Source organism: Heliangelus exortis, chromosome 10 (genome assembly GCF_036169615.1).
Source record: "Heliangelus exortis chromosome 10, bHelExo1.hap1, whole genome shotgun sequence".
Lineage (NCBI taxonomy): Eukaryota > Metazoa > Chordata > Aves > Apodiformes > Trochilidae > Heliangelus > Heliangelus exortis.
Genome location: NC_092431.1, coordinates 18,631,384 through 18,655,550, shown reverse-complemented (window position 1 = coordinate 18,655,550; position 24,167 = coordinate 18,631,384).

Sequence of the window (24,167 nt, the reverse complement as noted above, 5' to 3'; positions counted from 1 at the left end):
TAAAAAAAATTCTTGGAGGTAGTAGTATTCAGTTATTTAGTATTGGTAGCCTGAATACTCTGATTTTATTTCTCCTTCAAGGGAACTGATTTTTTAAAATCCAGACTTTGGCACACATGTATAATAAGTTAATATACCTTTGAATAAATAAAAAAACAAAAAAAGTAAACCAACTAGCTATTAAAATGAATTTGGAAGGATTTCTCTCTGACAGGATGAAAACTATTCCAAGGAACTCAGCTCTTCATACATACAGGAATTTTGCAGCTGTTGTGACACACATTCAACAATTTAAGTGGAAAAACCACTGCAAAAAGCAAAGGCCAAAGAATTATTTTGTGTATGTCTGTGTATCAGAGTCCTCAAATCTTTTTGCATCTTTTGTGCTGTTGCCTCATCTTTTCTTCTGGCTGTTTGTTTGATTTTTGTTATTATTTCTGTATTTATTGTCACACAAGTGCATCATGTTTATTGCCCAGAGCTGTATTTTCAGTCCACAATAATATATGCAACTTGTATTTAGATCTTTTGATACAGACTCTTGCTTTTTTCTTGTTGTTTTTGTTTTGTCACTTCCACAATGTCTTCTTTACAGCATTAGGCTTAAAAACAAGCCACAATCTCACCTTTAGAAATACATAACCTTCTTTTTGAAGAAAAGAAGAAATACATAACCACTCATTTTGATGAGTGCATGAGCTCCATAGAATATTCTTCTTCCATTGCTAAAAAGTCTGTGGTTTGCTTCCACAGAGTTTTATGCAAAGTATTCCTTCAGCTCTAATGTGAATGGATGGGACATCCTTGAATTTTACTATTCCTTATATATACTATATATACTATTTATATATATATATATATAAAAATATATATATAATATATATATAATACATATAATATATATTATATACATAAGTATATATTATATATAAAAATATATATTTTTATAGTATATAGAAATATAATAGATATAATAAATATATTTTATATATACTATATATACTATTTATATATAATATATATAAAATACATGTAATACATTATATACATAAGTATATATTATATATAAAAATATATAATAATTTTATAGTATATAGAAATATAATAGATATAATATATATATTATATATACTATATATATACTATTTATATATATTATATATATAAAATACATATAATATCTATTATATACATAAGTATATATTATATATAAAAATGTATAATATTTTTATAGTATATAGAATATAACAGATATAATATATATCTTTGTATATATAATATATATACTATATATACTATTTACATAATGGAACTGGTCCTAAGTGAAATTCTACCTGAACTTGAGCTTAATCTGAATTCCCATCACCCCTATCCAAGCTCCTTTGTTTTTCTTTTTCTTTCAGATATAATAGTCCAAATTTTAAACAAGTGAAACTCAGCTCCCATCCAACCTAACAAAGTAGCTCTCAGTAATCTGAAATGTTTTTAAAGCCCTTCTAGGTGTGAAACAAGCACAGCCTCCCTGATACCTATGAACTGTAAGGTGACTCCAAGACCTGAGCAGTAGAAGGCCCATTCCTCTGGGACTTATTTCACCCCCCAGGACTGAAGCACCACTGCAATCTGCAGGTTTCCATTTGGTTGCAAATCCATCACATCACTTTTTTATTCAAGCAGCCCAGGTGTGTGAACACAAAGATGGCAACTTGAAGGGCCTGGAATCCCTGCTTGTGAAAATCACTTGATGCCCGTGGGATTGGTTAATTTTCACTGTTTAACCATCTGTCCCTCTGGCATTTTCTATCAAATCTAGTTAGAGTAACAGCTGAATAGCTCAGCATAAACTAACAGAGAGTGAACGTATGCAAAACTGTTGTCCAATTTGTAATTGGAAAGGAAGAATGAGATTTTGCAGATGAGACTCAGCTCTCTGTCTGGCACTGGAGGTGCCTTTACCTGAAATTGAGATGATGAAAAATACTGAGCTGTAATCTGCCCATGGCAATAGAACCATTGCAGCTGGACACCCAGCATCTCTGCTGGGCCAAACCCCCTGGAGCACTGGCCAGGGGCCTTTCCCTGCCTGTCTTTCTCCTTCTGATGTGTCTCTGCTTGGAAAAGCTGATTCCATACTGAAGTAGTGAGGAACCCCAGCCCTGCACTCAGGGATTTGGCATCTCTCCTTGGAGTGGCAGAAACCAAAATCCTTTCGAGCCCTTGGAGAGCTTGGAGCAACATGTTGGACTCCCACATTCATTGGATTTTTCTGTTCCTTTTGCTTGTTGGGAGTTTTTGAGGAAAGCATCTAAACCCTTCTCCTTCCTGTTCCCTTTCAACAGGTCCCTGCTCAACATGCTGCCCTTTACAAACCCTCAGCTTAGTCCTTTAAGATATAATTATGAAGCTGGGCTTATTTGCCTCTTGATGTGGCAGTAAGAAAACTGCAATTTTTGCTCTCTTTTGGGGATCTGAATCCAGACATAAAACCCTTCCTCATCCTCTTACCACCCCCTAAAAATCTCTTCCCTGTGTTTGCTGCACCTGTGGCTCCTTCAGCAATCACACCAAAATAACACAGGTTTTGCCCAAATTCCAGCTTCTGCCACCTTCTCAGTAAGAAAAAAAAAAAAAAAAAAGGGCTCTTTGATCTGAGCTAGTTATTCATCCTGCCCCACACCTCCTTGTAGTGTTAAAAACATAGCCCACTGGAGGGAGATTGTGCTGTATTGCATGAACATTCATTGCTGGCACTAAGGGACATACCCATCTGTTATTTGCTCTCAGCTTTGCTTACTGATAAAACAGGAAAGACAGCTTGCTGATGGGTTTTTTGAAGCAAAAGGCTTCTCAGTTTTTTACAATTAAGGTCTATAAATTATTTTTTCAGTAGATGGTATGCAGCCTACCTCCAATCAAAATAACTTCTGCTAAATAAAGATCCTTTACATTTTTTACTTTTTTTTTTTTAAACCACGTGATTTTGAGTGATGAAGCCTTACAGCAGTGTGACTCCCTTTAAAATATGTTGAATTGGACTTCTTCCCAGCACAATCTGGCTTTCTGTTAGCTGAGTTTCAAACATGCACTCCTCTGGTGTGGTTTTCAGCTCTGCTGTTACATAAAAAAATGTGATGGAATCAGTGTTCTGGCTCAGGAACCCGAGACAGAATTTAAGAGCAGAGGGCAGGAGGGAGGATGTGGTTTCCTGGAGGGAAGAGGCTATGGCAGATAGTGGGCTGGGCCTTTTTAGGGGTTCTCTCTGCTCATTTTTATGCCACCCACAGATCCAAGAAATCCCAATACTGAAGACTGGATGATAGTACCCTGGGAGCAATCTTAGCCATGAAAGGTGCCCCACAAATCCCCTCCAATGGTTACTCCATCCTGCAGAAGGGTTGGAATTCATCCTCCAATTTTGGGCTCACTCAGTGCAACTGGGGGCACCAGAACAGAGAAAATCCTATTAATCAGAGCACAGGGGTCCTGTCTACACAGGGGCTTCAGTCTTGCTGGGATGAGCTGATACTCCTATCAGTTAATTTCTAGGCATTTTTCTGACCTTTTCCACATTAGGTTTCTGCTCTAGAGAGAATATGTCCACTGTGCAAAGAATAAAAAGGCAGAAAATTGATGCCAGGAATAGGCCTACCAAAAAAACCCTTGTTTTTGTTGTGCTTCCACTCTGCAAGGGCTCAGACACTTCAGTTACCTCACACTTTTTCAGAAAGGCAATATCTGAAAAAAACCCCAGCATCTACACAGGGATGGTTTTCACCTCCAGGAAGATGTCATCAGGGATCAAGCAGGACTTGTGTTTCCAGAGGGAGAAGTGTTTCCTCCTTTTTGTTACTCAGAATAATCATTGCATTGCCAACCACCTCCAATCAGTGCATCAGCTCAGACCTAACACCAAAAAATATTAAAAGCCCCCCAGAAAGATTTCTGCAACCTGGCAGCAACCCATCTAGGGTTGTGTCTGTGCCACCTTCAGGCTCCATCAGGATTTCTGGCCAGGGATTTGGATTCCTCTTCATTCAGCACAGGAACAGGAGCATCAGCAGCAGTTCTGAGGAATGGGAGGAATTCAATGCAGAGGGACACCAGTGACAGATGTTATACCATTTCTTTTGAGATACAGTTCAGAGCAACATTTAAAGCTTTGTGATGGAAAGTGAATTTTCTGACATGGGAATGCCAGGAATGTGTTATACCCCAGGAAAGCATAGGAAGAGTGATCCTCTGGGATTCACAGCCCATGAGTTCTGAGCATTCCAGATTCAGCTGCACTATCTAATGAAGTGCAACGGTGAGCAAGATCCTCTGTGCACTTCTCAAGGTATTTGAGAACAACTCCTCATTATGAAAAGGTCATTTCTGTTACTTGGGCCAATTAAACTTCTCAAAAAAAAAAAAAAAAAAAAAAAAAAAAAAAAAAAAATTCAGCTGTAGATTCAAGATATTTCAAAGTGCCTTGTAATACTGGAACAAGTGTGCTAACACAAACATTTTTGCACAATTATTTTCATTTTGCTAAATATGATTGCTACACAGAAAGCCTTGAATGGAATCCTAGGGGTGTGCAACCTCTATGTAAAAGATACCCAAGGAACTAGACCAGCAAACTTTCCCCACTCTTCTTATCCATGTATCCCCCACTGTTCACAGCCACAGGGACTGGAGTTTCACAGAAGCTGGGTCAACATTCCAGGTGTTGTCTTAAAATACCCTAAGAAAACATTCAGGGAAGGGTATCAAGGCTCTCTGGTTGTATTTTATTTTTAATTTTTCCTGCAGTGACAGGCCCTCAGAGAAGGCTGATGAATACTATCTTACTAACACCTCAATATTTTTAAGATTCTCAATGCCTTGCAGAAGTGCAATTCTCACAAGTGGTCCAGAGGTTTGAGCCATTAGAGCTTGCCCACCAGAGCAGTGACCTCGTGGAGGAGTCACAGCTGCAGCCTGAAGGTTCAGCTGATGCTTCAGAAGTGATTTAAGATGGAAAGCAAACGCCATATGAAGTGCAATCTCCTCCTTGTGCTACAGAAATTGGTCGGCCTGAAACTTGTTGTTCTGGTGCATCACCTGGGCTCAAGCAGCCTGCAGAGCAAAGCATCTGGAGGTACAAAGTCAGGGACACCTCACAGTGGAAAAATCTCACCTGGGCTCCTGCTTTGCCTGCAGCAATCATTGTTATCTCTCCTCTAAGCAGATCTGTCACTGCTGCAGCTGAACATAATTACAGCAAATTTGTCTGCACTTTGAAAACAAAAATATGTGTAGTTTGCAGTGGTGTGACCTTGCTGTCACAGTCTGCCTTGGTGCCTTTGTTCTCCTCCATGCAGCATGCTTGCCACATATTCATCTTGTGGGTTTTTTTCCCTCTTGGGCAGAACAAACAAAAAAAAAGCACATGGCAAAACCTCTGCCAGTCCTGAGGCCCTTAATCTTTACTCAGGCAAACATGAGATTAAAGTTCAACTGATATCTACCTGGGTTCAGAGGGACTGGACCCAAATGGGCAGGTCTGGTTTCTTTCCATAGACTTCCCCATTCAGGCCAGCCCTGGACACTGACTTCACCTTGAGCACTGGAAAAAAGAAATACAGGCAGAATTTCTCATGAAGAAGACTGTAACCATTGAGCAGGAGATGTCCCTTCCTGCTCCCTTTGTCTGGAGAATTTTTGGGGCCACTTCTCTCTTCCAGTCCTGCAGCAGTTCCAAGGCACCAAAACAGAAGAAAAGCCTTAGGTTACATCTGGTCATGAAACCCTGTATCATGTGGAAATGGCAATATCCTGTGCCCTTTTCCTTGCTGAAGAGAATTAAAGAAGGAAAAAGCAAAGACAACATGTGCATGCACAACAGAAACGGAAAAATGTAGATAAAATTTAAGCAAAAGTCCCCATGCTTGTGCATTAATAATCTAAGGATATATTAACAAATCATCTCAGGTCATCTAATACATCCAACCCTTGAAATATACTTACATGTGTACAATTATATATATATACATTTGTATTTCCTGGTATCACCAGTTCATTTATTACCCTGGTTTTATGATGCTGAGAACGTGGGAGAGGTACCAGGGATTCCATGGATAGCCTGAACTTCCCATTCCTTCCTTTCAAATGAGGTCTATGGGTTATTTATCTGTTCCCTTCAAGTGTGAACACGTTCTGTCAAACATTATTACATGAACCTCCTTAGGGACTACACAGTGCAATTAGATCCCCTTCTGTCACCTTTCTAGGCCTGGAGATATTGTGCTCTCTCAGCCTCTTGGCATACATAACACATTCATTCAATTCCCCACAGGACACATTTTGCCCTTCTCTCCACTTCCTCCAGTATTTAAGTACCAAATTCAATTTTTTTTTTTTTTTTTTTTTTTTTTTTTTTTTTTTTTTTTTTTTTTTTTTTTTGTGATGAGATGAGCCCACAAAACAGCACACAGGAATTACTCCAATTTTTCGAGATGCTGTAGAGATGTTTTCTTTTCTTTGACTCCCAGCACTACATTTCCTGGCCTTCTGGCAGCTGAGTCCTTTGAGAAAAGGAGCCTCAAAAGCAAAAAAGAGAGCTACATCTTGTTGCTTTCTCTGGTGCACTTCAGTCATTTTCAGGGCTGTACTGAGTGTATCCTGGGTTATCTGAATTTCCTTTTGCTCAGGCATATCATCACCATCTCCATTCTGGTTTGCTGGTGTTACTGGCAGCACACAAACAGGGCAAGCAATGAATTTCAAAAGAGCTGTGCTGGGAGCTAAAGGGCATTTTCTTCAAAGTGGTGCCACAAAGTGCTAAAACCTTGAATATCTATCAGAAAGACTGAAGCATCTGCTTAGGAAAGGAAGGTTATAATTTGTAACAGCATGGGTTTCTAGTCTAAAAATAAATAAAAAAATAAAAGAAAACTGAAGGAACAAAATATCAGCCCCTCATCAAGCAACCCTCTGGAGAAATCAGCTATCTCCTTACAGGCAACATCACTTACAAGTGATGCATTCTCCACTTCTCTTTCTCAAATGAATTTTCTGCTCAATAAAAGCATGGATATGTGACCATAGAATCACAGAATCATAGAATTGTCTGGGTTGGAAGGGACCTCAGAGCTCATCAAGTCCAACCCTTGATCCACTCCCGCTGCAGTTCCCAGCCCATGGCACTGAGTGCCACATCCAGGCTCTTTTGAAATAGCTCCAGGGATGGAGAATCCACCCCTTCCCTGGGCAGCCCATTCCAATCTCTGATCACCCTCTCCAGAAAGAAATTCTTTCTAATGTCCAACCTAAACCTCCCCTGGCACAACTTGAGACCAAAGTGATGACATTATGCTCCTTACACCTCCCAGTGCCAAACTAGATTTCAGTCCACTTCCAGACCTTGTCAAGTTTAACAATAGGAAAAAAGTAAATAGATTATTTCGTGCAGTTTGTTTCTGTGAGCAGACTGGGGGGTGTCACTCCTGCACTGACATTAACAGTGGACTGGAAGGAGGCCAGCGAGCAAAGCACAGAGAAGTATCTTAAAAAATGGCAAAGTTTGTCTGAGAGAACACCCCAAACAGTAAGCCAAAAAGTTTCCAGCAAAATCAGCTCTCACTGGAATGCACCAGAAACCACTATTGGGGAACAGTGGGAGGAGCCCTCAGAGGTGTGATTGCTTTCCAGCCAGGAGGAACAACCCTCAAGAAGCCAGAGTTTGTCCCAACAATTGTTCCCTGATTCCCAGCCCCAGGGCAGATCTCATCACAGGCTGCCCCAGGCAAAGGCTCCATCAATTTCTTAAGGAGTTTTCTTCCCTAGTTTTTTCACTGGAAGTTTCACACACATTCTTGCCCCCAAACTTAGTATAAAATAATAACAATAATAAAATAAAATAAAATAAAATAAAATAAAATAAAATAAAATAAAATAAAAATAATAACAATAACAATAATAACAATAATAGTAATAATAATAATAATGAAAATATATCCAAAGTTCTAAATTCCTCAAGACTGTAAAAATAGATCTTTGCTTTCCATCAGCCCTGTTCTCCAATATATAGACTGCTTGAGAGAGGAAGTTTGAAATGAGAGTCTATACAATGCAACACTTGGGATGAGCCTATGCTTTAAAATGCATTTGCTTTGCTTTCCTAAAAGGTAGGGGGAAAACACACCAATATTTCTCCTATTTCTTTCTCTTTGGGTGAAATACACTATATTTCACTTTTCCCTCTCGAGTCACCAGCAACACTGGACAGCCTTTTACTACAGGAATTAGACTCCCTGAGGAATTAGTTGGGATTTTATCATGGGTTTAATGGTCTAGCTAGTGTGCTTCTCCTCTTAAACTGAGTGTCACTGCAGCTCACTGTGTGAAATGCCACGAAGATCCCAACCAGATGGATGAGTACAGCTGCAAAACCAGCACAGGGCTGAACTCCATCTCCTCACAGCACAACTGTAGAGATGACTTATGAGGCAATTCCTCCATAGTATTTTAGATGACATGCTCAGCCCCTACAAAATAACTCAGGCATTCTGCTGCCCATGCCACGAGCACATTCTGCTGAGTCAGCCTTTAGCAAGCTCTTTATTTCAGTGCCATAAATTTCAACAACTGGTGATAAATTATACACTTTTTCTTCCTTAGGAGGGAGCACCAGAAGTTTAAGGTCTCCATTTTTTCTAACCTTAGAGCTGGGTTTGGTTGATACAGTGATGGGTAAAAGTAATTCAGTGTTCCTGACCAACACTTTTCCATACAAACAATTCACATTTGTACACATAAGCATCCATGGATCTGTGATGGAAAACAAGCTCTTAAACAAACCAAAAAATTCAAGGGATGTGAAAATTTGCCATACAGTTGGGGGCAGGAGGCTGAGAGCTGTATTTACAAATGAAATCCCATTCTCTTTCAGTTTTAAGAGCCAGACTTGCCTTAAGTATTCCATCAGCAGTAGCACCCAGGAGGGGAGCCAAAGAGTGGAGCAGGTTGCCCAGAAAGGTTTTGCCATTTCCACCCTTAGAGGCATTCAGACCTTCCCTGGGCATGGCCCTGAGCAGCCTGGTCCAGAGGAGAAGTTTCCTGACTTAGATAAGGAGACTGAACCAAAGCATCACTGCAAAGGTCCCTTCCAACACAAATTCTGCTATAAATCTAAAAGGAGTGGAGCAACATGTGAATCAACAGGCAGAGTTATAGAGAAAGGGAAAAAAACAAGGAAATTTTAATCCTGAGGTGAAATCCTCTGCCTTTGGAGATGGTGAATTATTTCATAAGCATAACTAGGAAAATGTCCAGCTCCTGAGGCCCATTTATAAAACCCACTGACATTGAAAGAAGTCTTCCAGAACAGCATCCTTCAGCCTCTCACAAAATGTGCTGGGGTTTTTTATGACATCTCACAGAGGGACAAGGCAGCCTGGAGAGAGTTGATTAATTCCCCTCCCTATTCAGCAGGGGTAGGTTAAAAGCTGGAATGCAGGCATCTAGCCTAGCAATACCAATTATGATAGTAAGATGACTAATGAGATGAGTAATGGAGGATATCAAGGCTTAAAGTTTCACCTTTCCCAGAGATGAAAGGTTGAGGGAGATGGTTGCATTTATACTCTAATTCCTCCCATATAGGGACCAGATGGCTTTTAGAATTGATTCCATTGATTTTCTTTTTTTTTTTAATTTATTTGACATTCCAGCAAGAGAGCTCCTATTTCATAGCAGCTGTGTGCCTTATCTTTGCATAGTCTGAAAAAGGTTCTTTCTTCCCTTTCCTTTTCCTAACCTGTCCTTTTTTCTTTTGACAACCAAAAACCCAGTTTTGCAAAGTTTAAGTAGCATCAGTGCCAGGTGGAACCATTATTCTTTTGCTTGTTACTCACCTGATTGGTCACTTATGCTAAACAAAAAATTCTGCCCACCAAAAAATGAGGTTCCACAGAAGAGAGAGAAATGATGGGTAACTGTACAGCATGTTAAAATGTTTTGCCTTCTGCTATGCCCACCCTCTCCAACATTCTAAGCCTAAGTCACACTTGGAAAAGCACTTAAGCACATACCTGGTAAGAAGTGATAGAAGTAGCCTGCTAACTAGGAATGGGCTACTCAGCTGAGGACTGCTTTTGCCATTTGCACATTTAACAGCAAATCTGGGTAGGTATTATAAGAGGAATCATCTGAATAGCACATACATGATGCAGAAATTGCCATACCAGAAAGGAAATATAGAGTGGTAGTGCTAATCACTACTACAGGGATTTTAGTCAATGGAAATGATGAGTAATTTAGTGATAACCCACCCCAGGGTTTTGATTTGAAAGGTTTTTTTCTGAGATGAGAAGTTTCAGCAAAGTTTGCTCTCTAAAGGGCAATATTTCAAGAAGGAAGCAGGCTTGATGCTGTGTTCTAAAGCTCCCTGAACATCATGCTAAATCAGTGGCTCCAAGCCTGACTTTTCAGGGTGTCATGAGATGGCACCACCAGATTCCATGTCAGGAGGATTCCTGCTCCCTCTGAATCCCTGACCAGTCCTTGTACCAGTGCTAATGGTGCTCAGGTCTGCTCCTAAGGGTCTGTCCAAATGGGATGAGGGTGCTGGAAACACAAGATATCTCATGCTCTTTGTTAGACTCTTCATCTATTGACAGCTATTGAGGTGAGTAAGAAGCTTCCAAAGAATTCAGCATCTTTTAAGGCACTCCTGAAAAGGAAGGTTTCTGTACTTTGTTTTACAAGCTTTGCAGCAGAAACATTAGCAGTAAACAAGTCTGTTTCACAAGGAATCTCTGGCCTTTTTATCCCCAGCAATTCCCCTCTGATGAGAAGACAGCTTGCAAGATGGTAACATCTGTTGCCTCTTAGAAACAGGTCAGTGATATCAGCTCAGCTGGATTGCACAGGCAGGATTCCTGCATCCATGGAAATGTTCAGATCTGACCTCCCAAGTCACATAAAAACATTTGAGAGTTTTGCACATCAGGTCAGATCCTCCATTCCCCCCCAAGTCTTCTTTTGCATCAGTAGAAACCATGTCAAATATTTTCACTATTTTTCCTTCACAGTGCATGCAGAGTTCTGGTTGTCTTGGCTTGGTGAGTGAGAGTCTTCAAAATCTCTGGGCAAGAGGAATTCCAACCAGTTTGGAATGGTTTTGTTATGTTTTCAACTTATTACCCTGAGTTACATTTGGTTGAATGGGAGATACTGAGTTTAATGAGTTGAATTTATAGGCCTTCTGGTAATAACTTCATCTGACTATGGAGTGCAAACAACAATGGTAAAGATGTAAATTACAGCAGAATAGCTTTTGAAAAATTGAAGTTGAATTTATGCTAATACAGCTATAAATAAATGGAACAAGTATATGACATGTCTATGGAGAAAATAAAGCAGCAGGGGTACTTCTTACAGCCTTTCTTGCACCTTTTTTTTTTTTTTTTTTTTTTTTTTTTTTTGATTATTCAATGGCTTCAACTTCATAAGCTTCAGAGAAAAGCCAAGTTGCCACAGAAACTGTTTCAAACCCACCATGAGTGTACATTTTTTTTTCCCTCTGGTATTGGTGGCCACAAGAGGCACAGACCTGATCCATGCATTCCAATGGGAAGTGGGGAGTATTTGCCCTGCTTGAGTGCAGGAATTCAGCCCTCATATGGGCCAAGATTTCTATTCTGTACCTTCAAGAGACTTTTGTATCCACTGGTGTAAGGCAGGTTGAAAAGCACCAGCAGATACCTTGGAAAAAGGGGATTTTCTCTCTGCTCGCCTCTACTTGTAGACATTGCTGAACATACCTGATAAAAATAGCATTACAGAATGGTTTGGGTTGGAAGGGACATTTAAAAGTCACCAAGTCCAACCTTCCTGCAATAAGCAGGGACACATCTAACAAGATCCAGTTGCTCAGAGCCCTTCCAACCTGACTTGAATGTTTCCAGGGAGGGGGCTCCAACCACCTCTCTGGGCATCCTGCCCCAGTGTTTAGCCACCCTCATTGTAAAAAATATCTTCCTTGTATCCAGTCTAAAGCCACCCTCTTTTTTAAAAGCCATTTCCCCTTGTCCTGTTGCAACAGGCCTTGCTAAAAAGTCTGTCCCCATCTTTCTTCTATGCTCCTTCAGGAAATGGAAGGCCACAATAAGGTGTCTCTCAAGCTTCATCTTCTCCAGGCTGAACAACCCCATCTCTCTCAGCCTTTCCTCATAAGAGGGGTGCTCCAGCCCTCTGATTTTTTTTTTTTTTTTTTTTTTTTTTTTTTTTTTTTTTTTTTTTTTTTGTATAGAGAAGAAAGCATCCTCCTTCCTTACAGCACCAACTTTATTTGCAGTTGACACTTATCCAGGATTTTGGCATCACACCAATCTGTCTCTTTTGAGAACATAAAACCTCTTCCTTGTACTGCCCTTTCTGAGTTGTAGATGGGGTTTTGACTGTAGCTGGACTTCAAAAATCCTCTGTTCCCTGTTACCCATTAACTTTTTCTTTCCATAGCTGTATCACAGTCCAGCCACCAAAGTCTGGTCCATCTACAGCATCAGAAGCTCAAGAAGCAGGAGGGCAATTTTCAAGGTTCTGCTACCTAATCATGTGTGTGTGTGAGCCTGTGTGTGCACAGGAGAGAATCCATACACACACTGACTGCTAAATTACACCTTTTTCATAACTTCAGTCTGAGACACAAGGAATTGCAACCCCTCCCCCTGAAAAAATAATGAAAGTCAAATTGATCTCCTAAGTGGATCAATAGGAGCCTAACTGAAATAGATAGGGGAGTTTATCAGACCTGATGTAGTAAAACACTAATAAGATCACTTCCAATTCACACATATAGGACTAAATTTTCAACACGAATTGATTTTATTGCCAAGGATGAATGGGAACCCTTAGTAATGGATTAGGGCTGTAAAGAATTTTTTTTCCCTGTACAAACAGTAGATTTTCCTCTTATCCTTCTGATAACATGTTTTTAGTGCTGCCTTTCTTCTGCTCAAAACACAAGATTTCTCTTTGAAGTTCTGATTTGTTTCAGAAAACAAAACACTGGGTCATCAGCTGCACCGTTTTGCACTATGTGGTACCTGAGAGAAAAAAATATGGGAGCAAAAATCACTTAATGCTTCTGAATGTCAGAGAATTCCTCCCAAAACCCCAATTGCTACCCCTGCCTGCAGGGACCAGCTCAGGGCAAAGCAGAGCAGCCTCAGGAAAAGGGATGGAGAAGGTCCCCAGAAGCACTGGGGAAAGAAAAGGAAAGATCTGAACTAGAGGCTCCTGACCCTGAGCTCTGGATATATGGGACAGTTTCCTTGAAAATTTTTGGGTTTGAGGTTGTTGTCAAGAAAGAAAAAACTACTTCTCCTATAATTCTTTGAGTATGAAGTGTGCAAAAGGCAGGGCACTCCCTCTGCCCTGGGGACAGGCATGGAGCCACCTTTGGGAGTGAGGCTAAAGCTTCTCTTCCTCTGGATTTCCTCCCTCAGGGCATTATCCTGGCTGTTTACATCCAACACTGCTAGTTGGATGGATAATCTCACTGGCTTTATCATTACTACTTCAAAGTGGGGGATTTACCTCATCTGCTTTCAGCTGCCCTAAAGCCCAAGGTGTAGTTTATGTTCTTTTATAGCCTCAGGTTATTCTCCATGGTCAGTGGTGAAAACCAGATTTTCTCCAGAAAAACCCCCAGGATTCAAATGTCTGTGAGCTGGGATGTTGCAAAGATCATTGGTGTGAAAAGCAGCAAAGTCCAGCAGCACTGGGCACCCAAGAAAATAAAACCCCACTAAAAGCAGGAGGCAGATAGAAATTCATCCCTCACACACCAGAATAGCTCCCAGTGCCTGGGAGCAGAGGTGCTGCACTAAGTGCTCAGTTTTCAGATAGTTTGAGGCAAGTGAAACAGCCACAGCTGTGAAGTTAGCTCTTAATCTGATCCTATTTTTTTTTTTTTTTTTTTTTTTTTTGGAAGGCTGTTCATGCAGCTGAAATGTAACTGCTTTGCTGCAGGTTGATCCTTTTAAAGGAAAAAAAAAAAAAAAAGAAGGGCAAGACTAAGTACTCCCCTTTCCATTTTTAGTTATATACACATACACATATGTTTTCAAAAGGGAGACAGGGAGACTTTTCTCTGACTCCTAAAATAAAAAGAGAGAAAAAAAAATGGAACTGTCAAGAGAATCTTGTCCTAAAGGACATGGAAAAAAAAAACCAACCAACCAACCAAACCCAATAAAGTATCTAGATGAAAAAACAAACCTGAGTTTTGACTCTATAAAGTTTTGGTCATGTCAGGAGGTGCTCTTTGTACCCAGCAGTTTTGAACCCACTGTTCAAAGGATGCAGAGTTTTGCAGTGCCCCAGTCTGAAGGTCTCGTGATGCCAGGGAAGTGATACCCACCCAGCAGGTGGTTACAGAGATGCTCAGCTCAGCATGCTCTGGGATAAGAGGATCCAGGTGACTTTCAGCACCACAGAGGAAAGATGGCTGGATATTTACATCCCAAGGTATCAAATTTGGAACAACTTACAGGAAAAATAGGGATAACATAACAGCATAACAACAGGCCTTTGGGTTGTTTGGTTGTTTTTTTTTAAGGAGATATTAAACAGCTTCATTTGTGCTTTGCAATTGTAGAACCAGCTATATATAATTAAGAAATCAGAATAATAGATAAATATTTTTATAAAGCATTCTACTGAGGTAATAATCTCTTTTAAAGAAAATCCTGGAGCACAAGAACGACCAATATCCGTTAAGGAAAGCAGAATGATACTGGAGATTTCTGACAGTAAGACAACTGAAGAACCATTGCAGAACTCTCAGCATCACCAATTATTGCAAATAAACTTAATGAAAACCAGACAGAACTGGAGAAAAATAAGATTTCCTGGACCAGAACTTCTGCAAGTGAATTGCTGCCTAAAAGAAGCGTGTTGAATATGGCATCTCATAATGAATGGGAAAACCAACTGAAGTGGAGCTACAATCAATTCCTGAAATAACAGAAACATAAATAAAAGAGCAGCAGTATCATGATAGCCATCAGACCTGTATTTTGTTAATGAGGAGTAAAGGATTTCTGCAAAATAGGCTGCTAATGCAAAATCCATAACTGTGCCTAGACTTCAGATACTGTCTCTGGAATGATAGCTCCTGCTCTGCTCCTAGCATTGCCAAGAATACAAGATCATAAAATCTATCCAGACTGCAGACAATATAAACAAAGCATGCTTTTTTTTTTTTTCCTTTCTCTTTTTTTTTTTTTCTTTTTTTTTCTTTTTTTTTTTTTTTTCTAGTATTGCAGGCTTTGCAAGCAAAAATTTCCAAGTACTTTTGGAACACAACGAGTGATATACACACTGTTCAGATATAAAAATAAATAAATTTACTGCTTCAAGCAGTATGCAACTTCTAAATTAAAGCTCGGGAAGTTTCTCTTAAGTCTGAAAATTAAGCTAAAAATATATCAAGTTAGATGCTACAAAGCACAGACAACCAAGATCTGTTGCTGTCTTTTGATGTATTTATCTGATTACTGAAGCATTTTGTGTGTGCCCTCTCCATGATCATTTGAACTGAAAATGTTTGGAATAGGTGCCCCAGCAGAACAGCAACAATATTATGTGCCTGTCATTAACCAACTGCAGTTTTTTTATGGATATAATTCCTCAACTGTAGACTAAAGAATTAAAACCAAATATTTCTCGAATCTGCTTGAATACCAGATGACCCTCAGGGAATCAAAATTTGTTAATTGATGCAATACTAGCAAAAAGGGGAGATGCAGCTATCAGAACAATCATTACAATAAAAAATGTCATGTATGAGGAACAAACCACATCAAGAAATTAATTTGTATAAATAGATGCATGCACATTGGTCCCACCTGTGAGGATGCTGCTTCTTTCTTCCTCTTGTCTGAATGTTCCCCACGTGAGCAGCTCTGGTCAGGAGGGACCTGCTGTGCACAGGTATTTTGTGAAGTTCAGCTCAGGCATTTTGGAGTCTGAAGAGGAACCTTGTGGTTGGAATTTTTCAGTGGGAACTCATTAATGCTCAGTTATTTCTTTAAAGCACTTTGCATACAGCTCAGTTCCATGTCTCTCCCTCAGACAGGGCCAAAATAACTCCAGTTACACAACTTGTTAAAAAGCACCACTGTCTCTCATGAAACTTGGAAGTTTTTGTGGTTTGTCCTACTGATTAGTTCTGATCTGGAAGGAAATTAAAGTAAAAGAAGCCAAAAGGGAAAAAAAAAAACAAACCAAAAAAACCAACCCAAACTTCCAGCCTGCTATTCTTTAAGCTATACAGTAACATTACAACCAAAAAAAGCCCAGATTTCTGCCTAGATAGTTTCAAAAAGGGATAGAGAACACATTTTTGAGGCTGTGTTCCTCACAGATGTGGTTCCTAGCCTAGGGAAATCTTTTTCCCCCTTGTCCCTAGGAGGTACACAGGGAACTGAGCCCTCCTGCCTCCACCTGCAATGCTTTATTCTCCTCCTCACACCCCCCTATCCACTTGCATTAGAAGCCAAAGGTTTTATAGCAGGAGGATTGGGTTTTATTTTGAAAATGTTTGTGGTAGTACTTCTGAAGCATCCCTATCACCTGGCAAAAAAAAGGGAGTTTAATGCAAAGCCATATTTCAGTCACCCTCCCAGCACAGAAATGGTTTTATCGAATCTGATTTTTTTTTTGGAAATTAATTTGGGATTCATGAAAGAGCTCAGGCTCTTGAAAAGTGATGGCCAGATTTCCATGCAGAACCCAGGGAGCAAAACCTGATTTCAGACCTGCTGCAACAGCTGCCTGAAGCAACTCAGTTTTGAGAAGGGGGTTCAGCTGGAATTTTTGGTTTTCATCCACAGGGCAATATTTTTCCTGTGTGCACAAAGCCCTGAGGGGCAGCTCCCACTGTCACCCAGGCTGATTTCAAGGGCTGGGTGCCTGCTCTGGGTGCTGTCAGGAGGCAGGTTCTGCAGGCTGTGCCTCCAGGAGGCAGTGCAGTACCAGGCATTGGGCAATAATGTGGTCACCCAGTGATTCAAACAACTGATCCAACATCAAAAAGCTGATGTATTACCTGACAGGTTCAATCTCCTTTTTCATCAGTTTGCTTAAAAAGAAAGGAAATGGTTGGATTTTAAGAGCGATGTCGAAAATATGGCAGGGATGACATACAAAAGAAAAACCTTTTTCTTTCTTAGGATATCATAAAAGATTACCTGAAACTATACACTAATGGTTACATTCTCCAAAGGACTTCAAAGTCTGCAGCAGCATTTGTAGCTCTCCAGAAGCTGTGTTCACACGACCCTGTATGCACAGACTTTGATATGAGGAAACACAGGTGCAGATTTGCATCAATAAAAAAAAATTATGTAAAATTGGGTTATACTTTTCCAGTAGCTCCCTTTTATTTTTTTTTTTTCCCTTTCTGTCTAGCTTTGTTCCAAGTTCAAAATAACGAGCCTTTGCCTCATGCACAGTGGTAGTGTTTGGTAAATCAGGGATTATACCTTACCAAAAAAGATGTTCCCATTTACTATGCATAGGGAAAAGAGAGTCCCTCATATTTTGTCTCATTTATATTGGGGAAAAATGGGTTCTGAAGTACTTTAGATTCATCAGAGAGCTTGAAAGAACCTCTTAATTATTTTTCAGTGCTTTATAGATCATTGTTAAAAGTGTTAATTTCAATTATCTAAATGTTTTTCTGCCTTGTATGTCATTTGCAATAAAATTACCAGGGCCAGCTTTACTGGTGTACACCATTTGCTGGGGGAAATTCCAGCCTTGGCTTTATGACTGCTTTGTGGTGCTGGAGTGGAGCACTGAGCTTTCTAATGATTCTGGGCTACTGCCTTTTCCCCACTCATTCTATATCAATTTATTATTCCACAGTGGATGGCTATAGGATTTCTGCAATTTACTTTAGAAGTAGTATTAAAAATGAGGTTGCCATGCATTAATACTTCATTTTCTTAAACTTGCAGCACTGGAATGCACCTTTGCATTGCTAACCCTACACTATACATACCTATATTTATATACTGAAAGCTATATGTATGATCTGAGAGAGCCAGATGAAAGCCAGACAAAATTGCACATTAAATACATCCAAAACCTGCACATTAAATACATCTTGAAAAACTGCAAAGAAAAAGAACCCCTTGCTCTGCACCACTCTGTGTTTTGGATACAGGCACATTGACAAGAGGGGTACAACACATTTTCTCCAGGAGCACAGCTCCCAGGTGAGCCCCCTCCCCTTTTTTCCAGCTCCAACACATCTTGCCCCCCAAGAAGCCCAGGAAGAGGAGAGGGGCACCTCCTGCTCCCCCCTTGCCCTCTCTCTCTGCCCAGGGACATCGTGGAGTTTCAGATCCTATTTCAAGCAGAGAGCTCTGGTGCTGACACCCATTCTCAAGACCCAAAGAGCAACAAATCAACCCCTGATCTGCAGGACTAGGTTGTTCCTGATTCCCCATCACACAGCAGGGAGGAGGAGGAGGAGGGAAGTGTTGGGGAGAGCACCCTAAACCTTTTGGTTAACACATAATGATTTCATTTCTAAGAGAGCAGAGAGATGAGGTATTTTATTACCCACATGTGTCTGCTTTAGATAAAGGCTTCACACAGCCACTTTGGAAAGGGTTTGGAAAACAATTTTGGTTTAAAACACAGGGGAAGGAATAAAAAAGGGGCAAGGTGGATTCAACAGAGGAGACAATTATTAGCACCAGCTCCAGCCTGAGACATTTTAGAGTACATGTGCCACTAGATAAATATGACACTGATGCAGCTCTCTATGCTATCTTCTAAGCTAGGATGCTTTTCCTCAGCCAGATGCCTTTTTATGATCTAAAGTAGGGCTGCATGAGACCTGCAGTCAAATGCAGTGCTGTCAGAAGGGTCTGATCAATCATCTCTGCCAGGCTGACAGCCCAGGAGCTGATTTACCCTGCCTCTGACTCATATATTTATTATAAAATCAAAGCTAGCTGGGGTTGAACATCAGTACAAAGTGCTGGAGTTTTGTTCACTAGTGAGCTGCTGCATGTGGAACAAGTAGCAAATCTCCTGGCATTTAATGATTCATTGTAAATAGAGCTGGCACATGAATTAGCAAACAGAGCTGAGAAATACTAACAGCAGCCAAAAGTAATTTATGAATATTGGATTGCACTATGCAGTATGTCAAGTAAAAATACAGCAAGGACTCCCTTGAAAGCTTCTTTACCTGTCCCAGCTTTCTGAGAATCAGAGCACCTGAGAAGACTGCAATGAATGTAATGCTCCAAATGAAAGAAAAAAAACCCAAGAAAAAAACCCAAACTTGAAACGGTCCCCTTAGAAATGGATAACAGATATATTTTTTAATGAAGCTGTTGGTAATAGAAAATATGCAAGTAATTAAGTATACATAGTTGGTTGAAATTAAAATTCAGTTTTTCCAAATCTGTTGATATCCCCACAGAGTTTTCACAACCTCTGGCAGGGTTTGCCACGTGTCCAAATTTTCTAATGCAAGTTGGCCATGGCAGGACCTCAAATGGGGGTGTTGGAGTGCAAGGATTTTATTAAAACACTGCAGTACATCTGAGACACCCAAGAGGAGCTGAGTATTTGCTGTGATAAGCTTCAAGATCCTCCAGTTGCAATCTGCAAACAAAACTGTACAAGCTTGGAAAGGTTTTAGACCCTTATGTGGCCATAACTTGTGATCATGTTGCTTTTACAAAGTACTGTTACAGCCTAGAAAACTGGTTCTCTGTGACATGACAGTTTTCAGATGAGGAAAAATATGAGGTTTTAAAAAAAAATCGAAAGTGGATGAGCAAGAAGAGCACCCAGCCAGAAATTAAATACAGATGTCTCAAAAAGCTGCCTTGCAGAGGAGACATTGAAAGGAAATGCTTTCAATGAAAAGTTATTTGTAACCTTCAGTCAGGGTGAATGTAGGAGGAAAGCACGAGGGAAAGAGTGAGAAGGATCATCTGCCTTGGAGTTCATATTTATACCTCTACCATTTTCCTCATTTTCTCCCAGAAATTTTGCCAAGTGCAGCAAAACTCATACATATCCACAGCTTAAAACACCTCAGGCTTTGCACAGACTGTGACACAAGCCCTTTGGAAAGCCCCCAAGACACCTAAAACCAAAAATCCTGCCTTGATAATGTTAAACAGCTTAATCCCCAGGTACCATGGAACCTCAAGTTCTCTTGAGGACTCGTGGCTATGCTGGATGTCACAAGTAAGAGAAGCCAGCACTGCCAGCAGGACATTATATGGGCACCTTTAGATCCAAGAACACTCTAATGACAGTGGCAGAGAGCTGGAAATGAGATCCCCACCAATGCTTTGCTTGGAGCAGAGCCAACAGCATGGGAGCAAATCAGAAAACTGCCCCATAACACTGCAACTGCTCATAACCCCCGAGGGGGGTAGAGCAAAACAAAAAAAACAAATCCCCAAAAATGCCTAGGTAAAAATTTTATAAAACACTAAGTACAAATACAAGTGGTGATGGCAAAAGCTACTTTTAAAAACCCAGGACTCCAGCTCCCCTGAAACAGAACCAGCTCACAGCTCAGCAAGGCATCTCTGTGGCCTTGCTCACTTTTTAGCATCCAAAGCACTGAGTCTGGGTACTGGGGAGCATCCCAATGGAAGAGATGGAATTTCCCTTCCAAAGGAGACCCAGCTGAAAGGCTGGGAGCAGAAGGTGGTCTGCAGAAAAGCTTAGCAGTGGGTCAGGTTTGTAGCTTTACATTGTGAGGAGAGAATGAAGCAGCAAACTGATTGTAGCCACTGCTCTTTTACAACCACATTGGATCACCATCAGTATGATATTTAGAAAGCATCAAAGCATTTTTGTGTTTAGATCACAACAGGGTGGATGTTCTTGTTATAGGGAATGAAAAGAGGATCCAAACTCTCTCCTGATAAAGTCAAGGCTTTTGTTGAAAAAGGTGTTTTATCCATTTGGGTCTTTACACTTCAAGGGAAAAAAAAAAAAAAAAAAAAAAAAAAAAAAGTATTTCAAAAGTTTCTTTGATTAAAAAGGAAACAAGAAAGCAAATGTAAACAGAATTGGTGTTTCAATTGTAGATGTGTCCTCAGCAGTTCCTTGGTAAAAAATAACAAAAATCAAATTAAACATGGGCTAACACACAAGAAAAATCCATAGACTTCTGAAGGCAAGCAGAAAAGCCAACATTTATTTGCCACATCTCAGCGAGCCACCAGCAGCTGTTTAGAGCCAGGAGACTTTCTAGAGCTACTCCAGACTCCTCACCACAGAGAAGTGGACAAAACAGTGTGGGGGGAGAGCTGAGGGGACACAAAACACAGCTGCCATCTTCTGCAGACAAGAGCTCCTCTGTGGTCCCAGGGATATCTCACCCCTGGCATCTCCCTTTGGCAGCCCAAACCTTCCCTGGGGACTGATCCTGTAGGGACAGAAGCTGGCAAGGGCACAAGCAGACTTTCTCAGGATGGTTATCCTCACTTGCCCAAAAATCACCTTTACAGAGTGTAAATTTAAGAGTGGGAGTCAGTTTGAGGATCTGAAGGTTTAGTTGTGTGCCTGACCCAGTGCTTGGTACTGGATTTCCCTGTCCCAGCAGCTGTAAGGACCCTGCAGAAGGGACCTCAGCCTACCAGGGGTTATCACACGTGGTCCTGCATGGACCACTTCTTCTTGATTCAAAACGATGGACTTTTCCATTCACATCCCTCCCAAAGTTTTTACACTGAATTTCCCTGGGTTCCCTGCTGTACAAACCACCTGTGCTCTGCTGGTCATTAAAACAATGTTTGGTAGGTGTGGTGGAAATACCTACTTTCTCCTAAAGAAAACACTGATTTCTAAAACCTATACTGATTAAAAACTGCCTGGATCCTGATATATGTCTAATGCTTGAACCAAAAATTCTGGAGGTCCTGGTCATTATGGGAGGGAAGTCCTTTTCATCTTGTTGCATCACCACCATTAGTTGTGAGTACAGGTAATTCCTACTATTTTATGTACAATGTTTGAAAAATATTCTTCCATTGAAGGCTTATTTTCCTTTGAAAATAAAAAAGCAGAAGCATAAACATTCAGCCAAAGAGTTACACTGATATATAAATAGTCAAAAACAGATTAACTAATTGCCAGCAAAGCTGGGTTTTTTGTTTAGTTTTAATTTGAATTGGAAAATCTGGACAATGCACTGCATTCCAGTCAAAAGAAACTACTTTTGCAGTCTACTGCAATTTTAATTGAAAAGAAGAAATTCTTACGAGGTAATTGTGACCCTTGGTATGACTCAGTTTACAACATAAGGGCTTTTAGTGATTTTATTATCCTGGCTGCAGTATTTTAGTGTTCCCTGCACAACCACTCAGCTATCTGATCTGTTAAGCATGCCTGAGCCAGTCATGCTGTCTCCTCCTTCAAGAAATACAGAGCTGTGAGCCATTCCAGATAAGAGCTGATCTCACCTGCCTTAGATGCCTGTCTTAGCATGGGATGCTAAGGGCAGCTTAGTTTTCTCAGGTTTGTTTTTCCCTGAGCCCCCTCGGTCCTCAGTTTGTGATGCTGCTCATATCAAATCAGGTTAAGTGCCTTTTTTTATGCTACACAAGCATGAAAAGACAACTTTTGAAATGCAAACGTGAGAGTAAAAAAACAAACCATTTCTGCATAAAGGGAAAAACGGAACAAAAATTTTTAAATGGAGTATAAAACTTAGGATAGCTGCTTCTGCTAATATCAGTTTGAAAGGCTTTTCCAAAACTCCTCAGAAGTTTTCTCAGATAAAATATTACTTGAATACACATTATGGCAATATATAGAAATATATAGAATACACATTATGGCAATAAATATATATATACACACATGTATACACACACTCCTTTAGCTGCTGAAGCCTCAGCTCTGAGCTACCTACACCTCTGAGGCTCCAGAACCAGCTCCTAAACCCCAGTGCTGGATGTTGCAGTATTTTAAGGCAGCCCCAAATCAATGCAGGTGAACTTCAAACCCTCCCTGACAAACTGCAGCAGCCTGGGAGCTGCTTGGCAAGACAAGGAGCTGGGGATAGGACTCATGCTGAAGCATCTTTGCTCCTCAGCCAGAGGCAAAAGCTGGGGTGTCCCTGGCCAACCCCACACCACGGTGACAAAAAAGCACCCCTAAAATTCTGCTGCTGCCATCAAAGATTCACAGCATCACATCCATGGCATTTTGCCCTGTACCAAAAGATCCATTTAGGACGATGCAAAAAAAGGGCACAACAACTATGGAAAGCTCTGGAAGCATTTCACACAACATACACAACTCAGATTTCATCAGATCACAGGCACCTCATTAAAAAAAATCAGATTCTTTCTCACCACCTTGGATTCCTGTGCATCAAGGAAATTATCTGAAAGAAGAGAATGATGCAAACCCTTGGTCCAGACAAGGGGTGTGTTGCTGGGGAAGGGAAGGCAGAGGGGACCCTCCAGCTCCCATCTGACATCCCCTGGAGAGCCAAGGCAGATTCCTGGGATGGGAGGGGAAGGGAGGGACAGATCTGCATCACGAGGCACCAGAAAAAAGGTCAATTACACTGTGCCCATGCAGAGCTGGGAGAAGGATCCAGAAATCAAAGTGTCCCTCTCTGATAAAATTATGTCTTAGGCCACAGAGCAGTCCAGAGCAGCACAGAGATAGCTCTTTGGAAGCTTCAGGCATTAAACTGTTTCTCTAACTGTTGTACTAAACCTCATCAAGCTTTGCTACCCACATAAAATCTTAATTCTTGTTGCCTTTGTTGACATTTTTGCCTGTACCCCTGAAAAGCCCCAATTCACAGAAGAATAAAGCAGCACCCAGTTAACAAAATGAAAGAAATGTTTTGATAGAGTCCAGTTGAGAAAAAGAAGCAAAGTGCAAGAAAACAAAGTAAAAAGAAAAAAAATTAAGGATCACTAAACTTCTACACATAAGTAGCCTCATTGGCTCACAGGCACTACTAAGAAAAATTACATATAAAATTTATCATTTATTCTAGAAGAATTACCTGACTCTGAAGCCAGTACATTTAAAAAGTCTTGAAAAGTAACCCAATGCTTATAAAAATACTTTGTAACCTGCTCATCCTCAGTTTGTGAGGATGTGCATTACTT